The 12,873-nt window shown below is 42.3% G+C and overlaps 1 non-coding gene across 1 annotated transcript; it reads left to right on the top strand.

The window, feature by feature from the left end:
• Positions 1-315: 315 nt before the first annotated feature.
• On the top strand, positions 316-418 carry LOC125619940. The gene has a single exon (XR_007351504.1). It is a non-coding gene; the product is annotated as a U6 spliceosomal RNA (small nuclear RNA).
• The last annotated feature ends 12,455 nt before the right edge of the window (positions 419-12,873 follow it).

Genomic DNA, 12,873 nt, shown 5'->3' with positions numbered 1-12,873 from the left:
AATTCTTCTAAATGAACAGTAGAAGAAACCAAACCGGGCTGGGAATGTAGTTTAGTGATTACACTCTTGCCTAGCATCTTTGTGGTCCTAAATTCAATCCTCAGTTCTGAGAGAAAAAGAAAAGAAAAGAAAAACCAAAAAATCCAACTAGAAAATGAGCAAAATACATGAACATACATTTCAGCCAAAAAGGATATGTAGATGGTTAAGAAAAACACACACACACACACATGAAAAGGAGGTCAGTGTCATTAACTATACAAATTAAAATCATAATGAGATGTCACTATATACCTATTAGAACAGCTTTGATGCTTGCTTTGGCAGCACAAATACTAAAATTGGAATGAAACAGAGAAAGTTAGCATGGCCCTTGTGCAAGGATGACACACAAATTCGTGAAGCGTTCCATATTTTTATATCAAAATCTCTGGGACACTATGAAAGCAGTACTAAGAGGAAAATCCATTTCATAGAGTTCATTCCTTAAAAGAAGAAAAGGTCAACAAATAAATGACCTCACACTACATCTCAAAGCCCTAAAAAAGAAAAACAAGCCAGCAGCAAAAGCAGTAGAAGGCAAGAAACAATTAAAATTAGAGATGAAATAAAATAAAATTGAAACAAAATAAATAATTGAAAAAAACTGACAAAACAAAAGTTTGTTCTTTGAAAAAAATAAATAAATTTGATAGACCCTTACCCATGCTAACAAAGAGAAGGAGAGAGAGAACTCAAATTACCAGCATATGTGATGAAAAAGGTAATATCACAACAGACACTACAGAAATCCAGAGGATAATTAGAAATTATTTTGAAATCTTATACTCCAAAAAAATAGAAGATATTGAAGGCATCAATAAATTTCTTAAGTCATACAATTTGCCCAGATTGAGTCAAGAAGATATACAAAATTTAAACAGACCAATATCAAGTGAGGAAATAGAAGAAGCCATCAAAAGCTTACCAACCAAGAAAAGCCTAGGACCGGATGAATACACAGCCAAGTCCTACAAGATCTTTAAAGAAGAATTAATACCAATACTCTTTGATTTATTTCAGGAAATAGAAACAGAGGCAGTAATTCCAAACTCATTCTATGAGGCCAATATCACCCTAATCCCAAAACCAGGCAAAGACACATCAAAGAAAGAAAACTTCAGGCTGATATCTCTAATGAACATAGATGCAAAAGTTGTCAATAAAATTCTGGCAAATGGAATACAAAAACATATCAAAAAGATTGTGCACCATGATCAAGTGGGATTCATTCCAGGGATGCAAGTTTGTTTCAACATACGGAAATCAATAAATGTAACTCATCACATCAATAGACTTATAAGAATCATATGATCATCTCAATAGATGCAGAAAAAGCATTTGGCAAAATACAGCACCCTTTATGTTCAAAATACTAGAAAAACTAGGAATAACAGGAACATATCTAATCATCATAAAGGCTATCTATGCTAAGCCTCAGGTCAACCTCATGCTAAATGAAGAAAAATTGAAAGCATTCCCTCTAAAAACTGGAACAAGACAGTAATGCCCTCTTTTACCACATCTATTCAACATAATTCTTGAAACACTGGCCAGAGCAATTAGACGAATGAAATCAAAGGGATATATATAGGAAAAGAAGAACTTAAATTAGCACTATTTGCTGAAGATATGATTCTATATCCAGAAGACCCAAAGAACTCCACCAGAAAACTTCTAGGAATAGTAAATGAATTCAACAAAGTAGCAGGATATAAAATCAACACCCATAAATCAAAGGCATTTGTGTATATCAGTGACAAAGCCTCTGAGAAGGAAATAACCTCAAAAAAATAAGATACCTGGGAATCAACTTAACAAAAGTGGTGAAATATCTATACAATAAAAACTACACAACCCTAAAGAGAGAAATCAAAGAAGACCTTAGAAGATGGAAAGATCTACCTTGCTCTTGGATAGGCAGACTTAATATTATCAAAATGACTACTACCAAGAGTACTATACAGATTTAATGCAAGTCTAATCAAAATCCCAATGGCAATCCTCATAGAAATAGAGAAAGTAATCATGAAATTCATCTGGAAAAATAAGAGACCCAGAATAGCTAAAGCAATCCTTAGCAGGAAGAGTGAAGCAGATGGCATCACTATACCAGACCTTAAACTATACTGCAGAGCAATAGTAACAAAAACAGCATGGTATTGGCACCAACACAGACTGGTAGGCCAATGGTACAGAATAGAGGACACAGAAAGTAACCCCCAAAATTACAATTGTAATTGTCTTATATTAGACAAATGTGCCAAAAACATGCACTAGAGAAAATATAGCATTTTCAACAAATGGTGCTGGGGAAACTGGAAATCCATAAGCAACAAAATGAAATTAAACCCCTATCTCTCACATGCACACAACTCAAAGTGGACATAGGAATGAAACCAGAGACTCTGCATTTAATAGAAAAAAAAAGGCCCTAATGTTCCTAATGTGGGATTAGGCTTCAACTTCCTTAATAAGACTCCTAAGTGCAAGAATTAAAACCAATAATCATTAAATGGGATGGAATCAAACTAAAAAGTTTTTTCTCAACAAAAGAAACAATCTTTGAGGTGAACAGAGGGCCTACATCCTGGGAGAAAATCTTTACCCCTCACACATCAGATAGAGCAATAATCTCTAGGGTATATAAAGAACTCAAAACGCTAAACACCAAAAAAACAAATAACTCAATCAACAAATGGGCCAAGGGCCTGAACAGACACTTCTCAGGAGAGGATATACAATCAATCAACGAACCTATGAAAAAATGCTCATCGTCTCTAGCAATCAGAGAAGTGCAAATCAAAACTAGTCTAAGATATTATCTCAGGGACCTTCAGGAGTCCGGGTGGGGGGAAGGGGGAGGCTCTCCCATCCAGCCAGTGGCTGCTGGGTAACCCTGCCAGCATTCCTTGCCTCTCTGGGAATTGGGGCACTTGGCTGTAAAATGAACATGAGCTTCACAGTTTACCTAATGGCTGGTGCTTGCTCAGTGATGGGGAGGGAACTGGCAAGCATAGCTTTCCTGGTGGGCAGGCAGGACCCCCAGGGTCACATGGGGATGCCCACCAGGTAGGAGGCTGAGAAGCTCCCATGAAGCTCTGAAGGGCATGGTTGTCTCCAGGTGGAGTTTAAGTCTGGCTGAGAGGTGGCCTCGGTGCAGAGAGGCTCAGTACAGAGATGACTCCTATGTCAGCACACGGTGTCGCCTTTCCTTTACCTGGGCCCTGGTGGGTTTCCTGGGCTCCAGGAAGGCCCCCTGCTGCTCTGCCTCCTAAGGTTGCCTCCAGGGCCACTGCGTGGCTGCCATCTGCCTTCTCCACCCTATTTTGTTGTTGAGTCCACAGTCCTGCTTTTCTAATTCTGAAACCTAAAGCCTGCAGAGTTCCTTAAAAAAATGTGACCAGGGGGGCTGGGCTTGTGGCTAAGCTGTAGAGCGCTCACCTAGCGTGTGTGAGGCCCTGAGTTCGATCCTCAGCACCACATAAAGATAAATAAATAAAGGTATTGTTTCCAACTACAACTAAAAAATAAATATTAAAAGAATCTTTAAAAAAAATGTGACCTGGGATCTTTGGCAGAATTTCTGGCCTTAATATGCTTCTTTTGTCCTTGTGATGATCTCCTCCTATCCCCCCCCCCAACTTTTTCCTTCCTCCTTCTCCTTCTATTTCAAGGCCCCTTTTTAAATAGCTGTCTTCTTTCATGAGCCCTAAACTGTGCCAGCGACTGTCTTCATGTGTTCATGCATTTTCCCTGTATTCCAAATCTCTACGTGGAGTAAATTCTCTTATTACACTCTTTTATATGATGGTGGAGGGAGACACACAAATTGAGGAAGGAACATAGGGTTTTTTTCACCCAAAATGCATGGCATCAAAATCTGTTTTTTTCCCTCTTCTTACCTTCTTGTGTATAACCATTTGTTGTTGTTGTATCAGCCATATTGAACTACAACTCACATACCATACAGTTCATCCATTTGAAGCACACAATTGACTGGTTTGTAGTATTCTCACAAACCTGTGCACTCACCATTGTAATCTAATTAGAACATTTTCATCACTCCAAGAAGACAACTTTTTAGCCCTTGTCCCCAGCTGCCCAAGTGGCGCCCAGGCCCAAGCCACCACTGATCTCTTTCCTACCTCTTACCTTTAGGTCATTAGTGCACTTTGAGTTAAGTTGTGCCTAGAGTGTGAGGTGGGGCTCCAACTTCATTCTCCTGTGGGTTTGAACCCTGTTGTTCCAACACCATTTATTGAATCCATTTTTCCCCCATTGAGTGGTCATGGCCCCTTTGCCAAAAGCCAGTTTCCCGAAAGTGCTGTCCCGGCCTGTTCTGGAGGACGACGCTGTGTGAAGTTTGCACAGGGCAGTGCAGTCAGAGCCTGGTGCGTGGGGGCTCCAGAGGGCAGAGGGTCAGGGAGGTTTTGTAAGAGCTGCTGTGCTGCAAACCAGGAGGACCTGGTGGAGACACAAAAGTGCGTCAGAGTGAGCTCAAGACTAACTGCAGGTCTGGATGGCTGTGGGGAGGGTGGGGCAAGGGCAGCAGGAGGCTGGTGTGGAAGGCTGGGGCCACGTGGCAGTCCTGCAGGCTGTGCCCAGAATTCCTAACTGGCAGCAGGGATCCAGGAAAGGACATGTCAGGGCTGTGAAGTGACAAAGCTACCTAGTGTAGAAAGGTGGTAATTTCCAGGGGAGAGGTGAGAGACCCACGAGGAGACCCTTACCCTATGGCCCAGGGATGCGGAGGCCTGAACAAAGAAGTGGCAGCAGGATGACAGCAGAGGTGTGGCCACCAGGCAGAGGAATTTTTAAGGGGACAGCCAGGCATGGTGCCTGGTTGGATGGGAGGGTGAAGAGGAGGTGAGGCCTGGGGGCATCTGCTTGGCCAGTGGCCACCGAGCCTGGAAATCACTCGTCCACCTCTCTCAGTTCTTTAATTCTGTGCATGGTATAATCTGTGGGTGTTTATTGTTTTATTTATTTTGGGGGGTACTGGGGAATTGCACCCAGGGGTGCTTTACCACCAAGCCACATTCCCAGCCCTATTATCTTTGAGAGCTGAACTTGTGCCCCCCGCCCACCTAAGCCTCCTTGGTGTCTGGGATTGTGAGTGTGTGCCACAGTAGCTGGCTCAGGTTATTATTTTAATGTTCCTTTTTATGTAGGAATGCATCTTTAAAAATGTTGTTTTGCCTGGGGGCCTAGAGATGTAGCTCAGTGGAAGAGTACCTGCCCAGCATTCCTGAGGCTCTGGGTTCTATCCCCAGCACCAGAAAACAAAACCACTTTTTGCTGAGTGCAGCAGTCCTTGCCTGTAATCCCAGCAAATTGGGAGGTTGAGGCAGGAGAATTAGAAGTTGGAGACTAGTTTGGGCAATTTGGGGAGACCCTGTCTCAAAAAACTTAGGGGAGGGGGATGTGGCTCAATTGTGAAGCACGGGACTCCAGTTTCAAGGCCCTGGGTTCAACCCCAGCACTGGAATAAAAAAAATATATTTATTTATTTATTTGTTTGTTTGTTTATTTATTTATTTATTTACTTTTAATTGACAGGTCATTTCTGGTGCAGGCAGCTTTCCTGAACACCTTTCCACAGTTTCTGTTTTGGCAGTGAAGACCACTCTCAGCAATGGTGAGATTCATTTGGGAACTACCTGTTCCCATAAGATTTAATAATAGTTTCTGTAGATTTTAAAATCTAAATGGACAAGGCATGTCCCTGATGACGGTACTGTACACTATTGAGTATTTTTCAAACTTTTCATGAGTGCAGTTGTAGTTCAAGGCTTTAAAACATAATGGTCTCCCTGGTTGAGCAGGTTCTGTGCACTGGGCTGAACACATGTCACCTCGGTCAGCGCTCACACTGCCTTTCATGACATTATTTCCATTGTAGAGATGATGAGGTGAGTCTCTGAGGGCCCACCCAAGTGACATGTTCCAAGTCACACAGCCAGGCCAGGCGCAGGGGTGCACACTTATAATCCCAGTGGCTCAGGAGGCTGAGACAGGAGGATTGCAAGTTCAAGGACAGCCTCAGCAACTTAGCAAGACCCTGTCTTAAAATAAAAAATAAAAAGGAGTATGGATATGACTCTGTGGTTAAGCACCTCTGAATTTAATCCCCGGTACCAAAAATAATAAAAATAATAAAATAGATAAATAAATTGCACAGCCAGTGGTGGCAGGGCTGGTCCAGGAGCTGTCTGGCTGCTATAATGACCCCTCCTGTGGACACAGACTTCCCTTGACATCGTGCAGGGCCTCTCTTCTGCCCCCTCTGGGGAGTGGAGGCCAGGCCAGCCTTGCTGTGCAGGGAAGCCTGGCCCTTTCACCTGGGCTGTGTGGGGCAGAGCTGAAGTCCTGCTGTGTCCTGAACTTCTGGGACTCCTGAGTGCTGGGCTTCCCTGTGGGTCTCCTGCCTTTTCCTCTTGGAGACCCACCTGTGAGATGCCTTGGAGATCCTGGGAGAAGTCCAGCTGACAGGGCTTTCTGCATAGTGGCAGATTTCCTACGACCTGTCACACCCACTGGGAATCAACCAGTTTGATTTGTGGCTTGGTTGATTCACTCACTGATGTATCAACAACTCATTTGCCCCTTAACATGTGCCAGGCACTGCCCTGACCTGGGCTGGCAGGGGCCTGGGAAAGGCTTCTGGGAGGAAGACCAGCGAAGACCACTCTTGGCTGAGGGGTGGCCCAGGATGGGCTTTGGGAAGGAGCACTGATTTGGAGCGACACTTCCCACCTCTGCTTCCAGGTGCACATTGACACCTGGGTTTCCTCCTCTGTAAATAGGGATAGCTGTCCCCACTGCAGGTTGCTGTGCTATTCCTTAAAATATTAACTTCCAGGCTGGGGGTGCGGCTCAGAGGTTGAGCCCTTGCCTAGGGTGCCCAAGGCCCGCAGTTCAATCCCCAGCACCACACAGGAAGTAAAAAAAAAATGAGCTTCCATAAAGTAGTGAAAGACTCAGAACTTTCACTTCTAGTCCTTTCCTGCTCCTTCCCATCATCTAGGGACACTTTCAATTCTTTCACCTTCCTCTGCATGTTGTGTCTGCTGTTCTTTGGTCAACATGGTTATGCTAATTGGAGATGTAACAGTCTATCCTTACCCTTACTTTCTTTCAATATCGGTAGAAGCCCAGTTTGGACTGAATCTCTGGGCATTGTTTTTGCTATTAAATTATGTGTATGTACCTTCAGAGCTGAGCTAGGTAGTATTCTACTGTTACAGTTTCTTTTTTCTGGAATTAATAATTGTCTGACTTTTAAGAAGTTGATTGCCTTCCTTAGTACCTGTCACTGTATTTTTTTAAACACTGCAACAGATCAGTCAGAAACATAGTAGTCATTGTTCTAAAATCTCTCACCAACCAGTTTGCTTTCATAGAAGAGACCCAAGTGAGAAGGAAGGAGTTCTTGGTGTGGAAAGTGATGTGTGCTGGGGTAGAACCCTGTGGGCCCTTGTGTCCCCACCTGAGTGAGGGGCTTCTGACCTCTCCCAATTTAGCCTGCAGGTTATTGCTTCCTGAGTCTGGGGTCTCATGGCCTGAAATTAATAAGAACTGAAAGGATCAGAGCAGAGTTGATAAGTGAGGAGATAGTGACCTGTAACTGAGCTTCAGAATCTGACTCACATGAACTACTGGGATTTCTTCTTTAAAATATTATGATACAGTTTTAGCACAGCCGGTTGTAGACTGTGGTTTTGGTGGTATTGAGGACTGAACTCAGGGGCACCCTATCACTGTGCCCTATCAACAGCCCTGTCTATGTTTTATTTTGAAACAGGATCTCACTAAGTTGCTGAGGCTGCCTCAAACTTGTGATCCTCCTGCCTCAGCCTCTTGAGTCACTGGAATTACGGTCATGTGCCACCACACCCAGCAAACATGACTATTTCTAATGTACACAAGGCCCTGGGTTCAATCCCCAATTCTTCCCTGCCCCCCATTAAAAAAATAGTGGCTATTTCTAAATTCTGAAGTTGATTTCTTTCTATATTTGACAATTGAGCTCTTTTAGGCTGGATACATTATTAGCTATGAATGATATTTCTTTTTTTTTCTTTTTTTATTATTAGTTGTTCAAAACATTACAAAGCTCTTGACATGTCATATTTCATACATTTGATTCAAGCAGATTATGAATGATAGTTCTGTCTTTCAAAAAATCTGATAGTGATCTTTACTCTTCTTGAAATATATCAGAGATCATAATGCTGCACAGGGTAAGATGAAATGTCTTAATATTACATATTATTATTAATTAAGATATTGTGTTGAAGATGAAAGGGTTCACAAGAACAGCTAAAATGTGTGCAGCAGAATGAGACTTGGAAGGACAAAGTTCTGAATTCTCATAGGCCTACATTTTTTATTTTATGAAACAAAAGAGATGTTATTAAATGCTCTCTGGTAATTAAAGATTATCCCTTTGTGTTTCAGTGTCTGTATGCAGTGGAGATATTGTGATGGCTTCCTACCACCCTTTAATGTTATTTTCCCTGTCCTTACCCATCCTTTCTAGTGGTCGTGTAAGTGATTGTTGGTGCCTGCTGATGAAGCCGCAGTTACTGTCTTCTACATAACTTCAATAGACTAGAAAACAGCTGTTGTCGGGTTTTTGTTTTCTGTTTATCAAGCCAATACCCTTAAGGCCACTTTCCTCCAGGGCTGTTTTAATCCTCTCACTTCTCTAGTGAAGCACAGAGCTCAAGAATCTGTGCACACACTGATCTTGCTAGCACGGTTCCACTCCTTTATCGCCACCCGTGCCTGTCACCTCTGCCTTCTTCCTCAACTGACACTGCCATTCCTGGGACTGGTCAGATGGCTTCCTCTCAGACATGGCTATTCTCAAACATTTTTTTCAAGTAACAGATGCATGTGGTTAAAAAAAATCTCCCAAAATACAAAAAGGCAGGTCTTTCATATCCAGCCTTAAATGACCCTGTTTTCTGAAGGCAGCGCTCTTCAGTTTCTTGCATGATCTTCTGGAGTTGTCTGTAACATGCATTCCCTGCCTCCCTCTACACCTTGCTTTACACCTTGTTCTTCTGAACAGTTTCACTTGAAGGTCTTTCTTCATCTGCCCACTGCCCAGCTGCATACAACAGAGGGCGCCATTTGCCCAGAGCATCCCAAGAGCTTGGGCTGGATAATGCAGGCCAGAAACCCTGGTTTACAGAAATTTCTTGAGACCGTAACATCCACTGAGTGAAGGAACTGTAACCTCTTTAATGATTTAATGAGGATGGGCATTTAGATGACTATCAGCCAAAAGTTTGGTTTAAAGAATAATTGTCCTCAAATATGATTCTCAAAAGGTTAGAATTTTTAGTGACTTTTTTATCAGTAACAGTTATTTGGTGCTGGCAGCTCCACAGCCAGGGATTGTTTAACTTGGTTTTGTTTCATCTCTCTGTAGGCCCTTTGTCACTGTGGGGAACCAGAGGCAGCCGACACTTCACCAGCTTGAGCCATGCGCTGCAGACACAGTGCTGTATCTCTCCTCCCAGCAGCTGGTCAGGCCAGCAGTACAGACCCTACAGCTCCTTCACTAAATGTACATAGATTAGCACACACTTCCACCTCCTGCAACAGGAAATTAGGAGGGCTTTCCTGTCCTAATTTTTCTTCTGTCTTAAACAAATTAACATTTTAGTGACTATTAAACTAAAAATGCATGATCTTGTTTAAGTAGCACCTAGAATTATCTCACGTGCCACAGCTGTATTTGTAGAGACCTAGTTTACTCAGAGTCCCTTATTTGGGGCACCTGAGGCCTAAAGGTATTGAATTTTGCCCCAGATACCCTGCTGATTTAGAGTCAGACCAAGAAGGCCTGTTTTTAGCTGGGCCTTAGCTGAGGAGATAGGACATCTGATCTTGAAAAGTTCAAAAAACATCACTACTCATACTTCCTATTTGGAATAGTGTTTGAAAGTCTTATCTGGACTAAATTAGCTTGTCAGGCAGTAAATGGAGATGGAGTTTACATTTTAGCAGTTGGCAGAATTTTGGATAAACAAGGCAATTCATGATCATTCTAGAATGTTCAGCAGATATACAAAAATCAGAAGAAATTAGCTGGCTGCTTTTTTGCTGCTCCAATAATGGGCTGCTGCTCTTTTCACACAACACCATGTAGTGTGCTTCCCGTGGGCTATTCCTGGGCTGTGTAGTGACTGTGGAGTTTTTTCACTGTGAGGATGCGGATCATTTTAGTGTGGAAGTCTTGTGGTAACTGGATTAGTGGCATAGTGACACAGAAACGAGCGTCAGGTCATAGGGCTGGAATACCACAGGCTTGGTTGTACGTGTGGATTTAGGTTCAAGGAGAAGAGAGGTGGCTAGTGCTGAGCTCACTGGTCTCTCCCCGTCATGCCCACAGCCCCATTTTTTTAATGAGTTGACTTTGACCTTTAGAGGAATCTGTTAGACCTAGAGTCCTTGGAAATTTTATTTCTGATCCTCTTTTCCCTTCTCACAAAAGGCTCTTCTCCAACTCTTCTTGTTCAAGGGGCGCCCCTCATCCTTGCACACCTGTACTGTTGTCCCCCATCTGCCTCTGACTCTCCACCAGCCCTCCTTGTCCTCAGTAATGTGGACTTATGAGGTCACTGCTCCTGAGTCCTGCTGAGCTGGGCTGCAGTGGGAGACCTCTGTGGAAGCCAGCATGCTTTGCTGTTTCAGGAGTGTGAGGATGGCCTTAGGCCTGAGCCTAAGCAACTCCATTTTAAAAACTTCAGTTTGAAACCAGCAGTCTCACCAGGCATGCCTAAGGGAACCCTCAGACACAAACAAGTCACTTCTCCCTACCCTGATAAACAGAGTGAAGCCTCTGTCAGGATCTTCTCCCCTGAAAAGAGGGAAAGGCGATAAGATTAAGGTGGAGACTGTGAATTGATTATGTCTGATTGCAGTGCCTAACATGAAGGATGGTCATTTTCTTGATTAAGAACCTATAGAGTGGAATTGTATTGAATGATTTGAGTGAAAAAAGCATTGAAAAGGGCAGAAGCATGTGGACATTCTTTATTTCTCCCCCTCGACTGCATACATTGCAACTTTGCCCCTCGTGACAATGAGGAAATGGCTTTTGAAATTCTAGATCTCCAAGATACAAAAAAAAAACCATGGGTTTTCAGAACTTGTTAAAGAGGATGTAATGTTGTACTTGTTGAAACTGTACCCTGCCATAGAGTCCTCACTTAAATTCCATTGGTCCCATTTAGTAAGTGGTGTTACTTTCACAATTAAGAAAGAACTTGATTTGGGGCTCAGTGGTAGAGCATTGGTCCAGCTTGCACAAGGCCTCAAGTTCAATCCCCAGCACTGCAAAAAGTAGAAAGAGCTCAGTCTATCAACGTGGATGCTACAATGGTTTGTGCATGTGTGTGTGCACATGCACACATCTGTTTCAAACATGAACTTTACTCACATAAGTGTAAGTTACTAGGTGTATAAGTTAACCTCATTGTCCATCCAGAAAGTGTCAGAAACAGTTGAAATAATAGTAAATCTAAATAGCCTTTGATGTTAAACAGCCTTATACTTCATGTTAAAATAGTAAAATGTCTGTTAATAAAGAATTTAATCCAGTGGGCAGGCATTAAAAATCATAGTTCTGAATGATATTTATGAATATGGGAAAATATTCACAGCAGTGTAGCAGTCAAAGAAAATTGTGCCTGTGTAGGACCTATATAAAAAAAGCAATACAATAAAAATTTTTCTGATAAACAAATAAATTAAAATAACAAATATAGTACCTCTTAAATTGGTAAACTGAACAATAATACAATGAATAATAATACAAAATTTCAGTTTTACCTAGGGAATCATAAGTTCCATAGAATTCCAATGCCATTTATTAATTTAAATTAAAGATTAAAAATGTTACCTGGTGGGGTGCAGTGATACACACTTGTAATACCAGCAGAGAGGGAAGGCTGAGCCAGGAGGATTGTGAGTTCACAGCCAGCCTCAGCAAAAGCAAGGCTCTAAGAAACTCAGTGAGGCCCTGTCTCTAAATAAAATACAAAATAGAGCTGGAGATGTGGCTCAGTGGTTGAGTGTCCCTGAGTTTAGTCCCCATTACCCTAAAAAGACAAAGAAAAGAGGAACAATCGATATATCAAATTTGTGACAAAGCCTCTCTGAATTTGTATATTGTTTCTTAAATATCAGTTACATCATGGAATTTAAAGTATGTTTACCAGCATTTTATGTTGGCATCCCGTTGTATATTGTTTCCCACCGTCAACACTAGGTATTGAACCCAGGGCCTTGTGCATGCTAGGCAAGCACTCTGCCACTGAGCCACATTCCCAGCCTTTCTTACTTTTTATTTTGAGAAGGGTTCACTAAGTTATACAGGCTTGCCTTGACCTTGCCCTCCTCCTGCCCCAGCCTCCCCCACTGCACCCAGCCCAGTTCATAGATTATGAAAGTTGATCCCATTGAAAGAGTCTTTCATATGTAGGTTCTTTCCTATTAGATCATCCACAAGAGTGGACTCAGCCTCCCTTTTCTTCAACACCATTTCCTAAGAAAGGGGCCACCATGAGCCAGAGTCAGCTGCCTTTGAAGCAATTTAGTTGATACTTTCATAGTTCCTGGCATTTAAAATATGCTTAAAAACTGGAGATTTTCCTGAAGTTCATAATAAGCAGGTATTTCCAAATTTTGTATCCTCGTTTCAGCCTCATCCTTAAGGTAGTGAGCCAGTCAAGCCAAGTAACTTCTTATGTTGTATTTCACCATTTCTAAGACACTTTAGTGTCTCTGACCCTGGAATATGTCTCACAGTCA

This window comes from Marmota marmota, unplaced genomic scaffold (assembly GCF_001458135.2).
Source record: "Marmota marmota marmota unplaced genomic scaffold, marMar, whole genome shotgun sequence".
Classification (NCBI taxonomy): domain Eukaryota; kingdom Metazoa; phylum Chordata; class Mammalia; order Rodentia; family Sciuridae; genus Marmota; species Marmota marmota.
The sequence above is the reverse complement of the archived record's forward strand: the minus strand, read 5'-3'. Positions and strand labels throughout refer to the sequence as shown.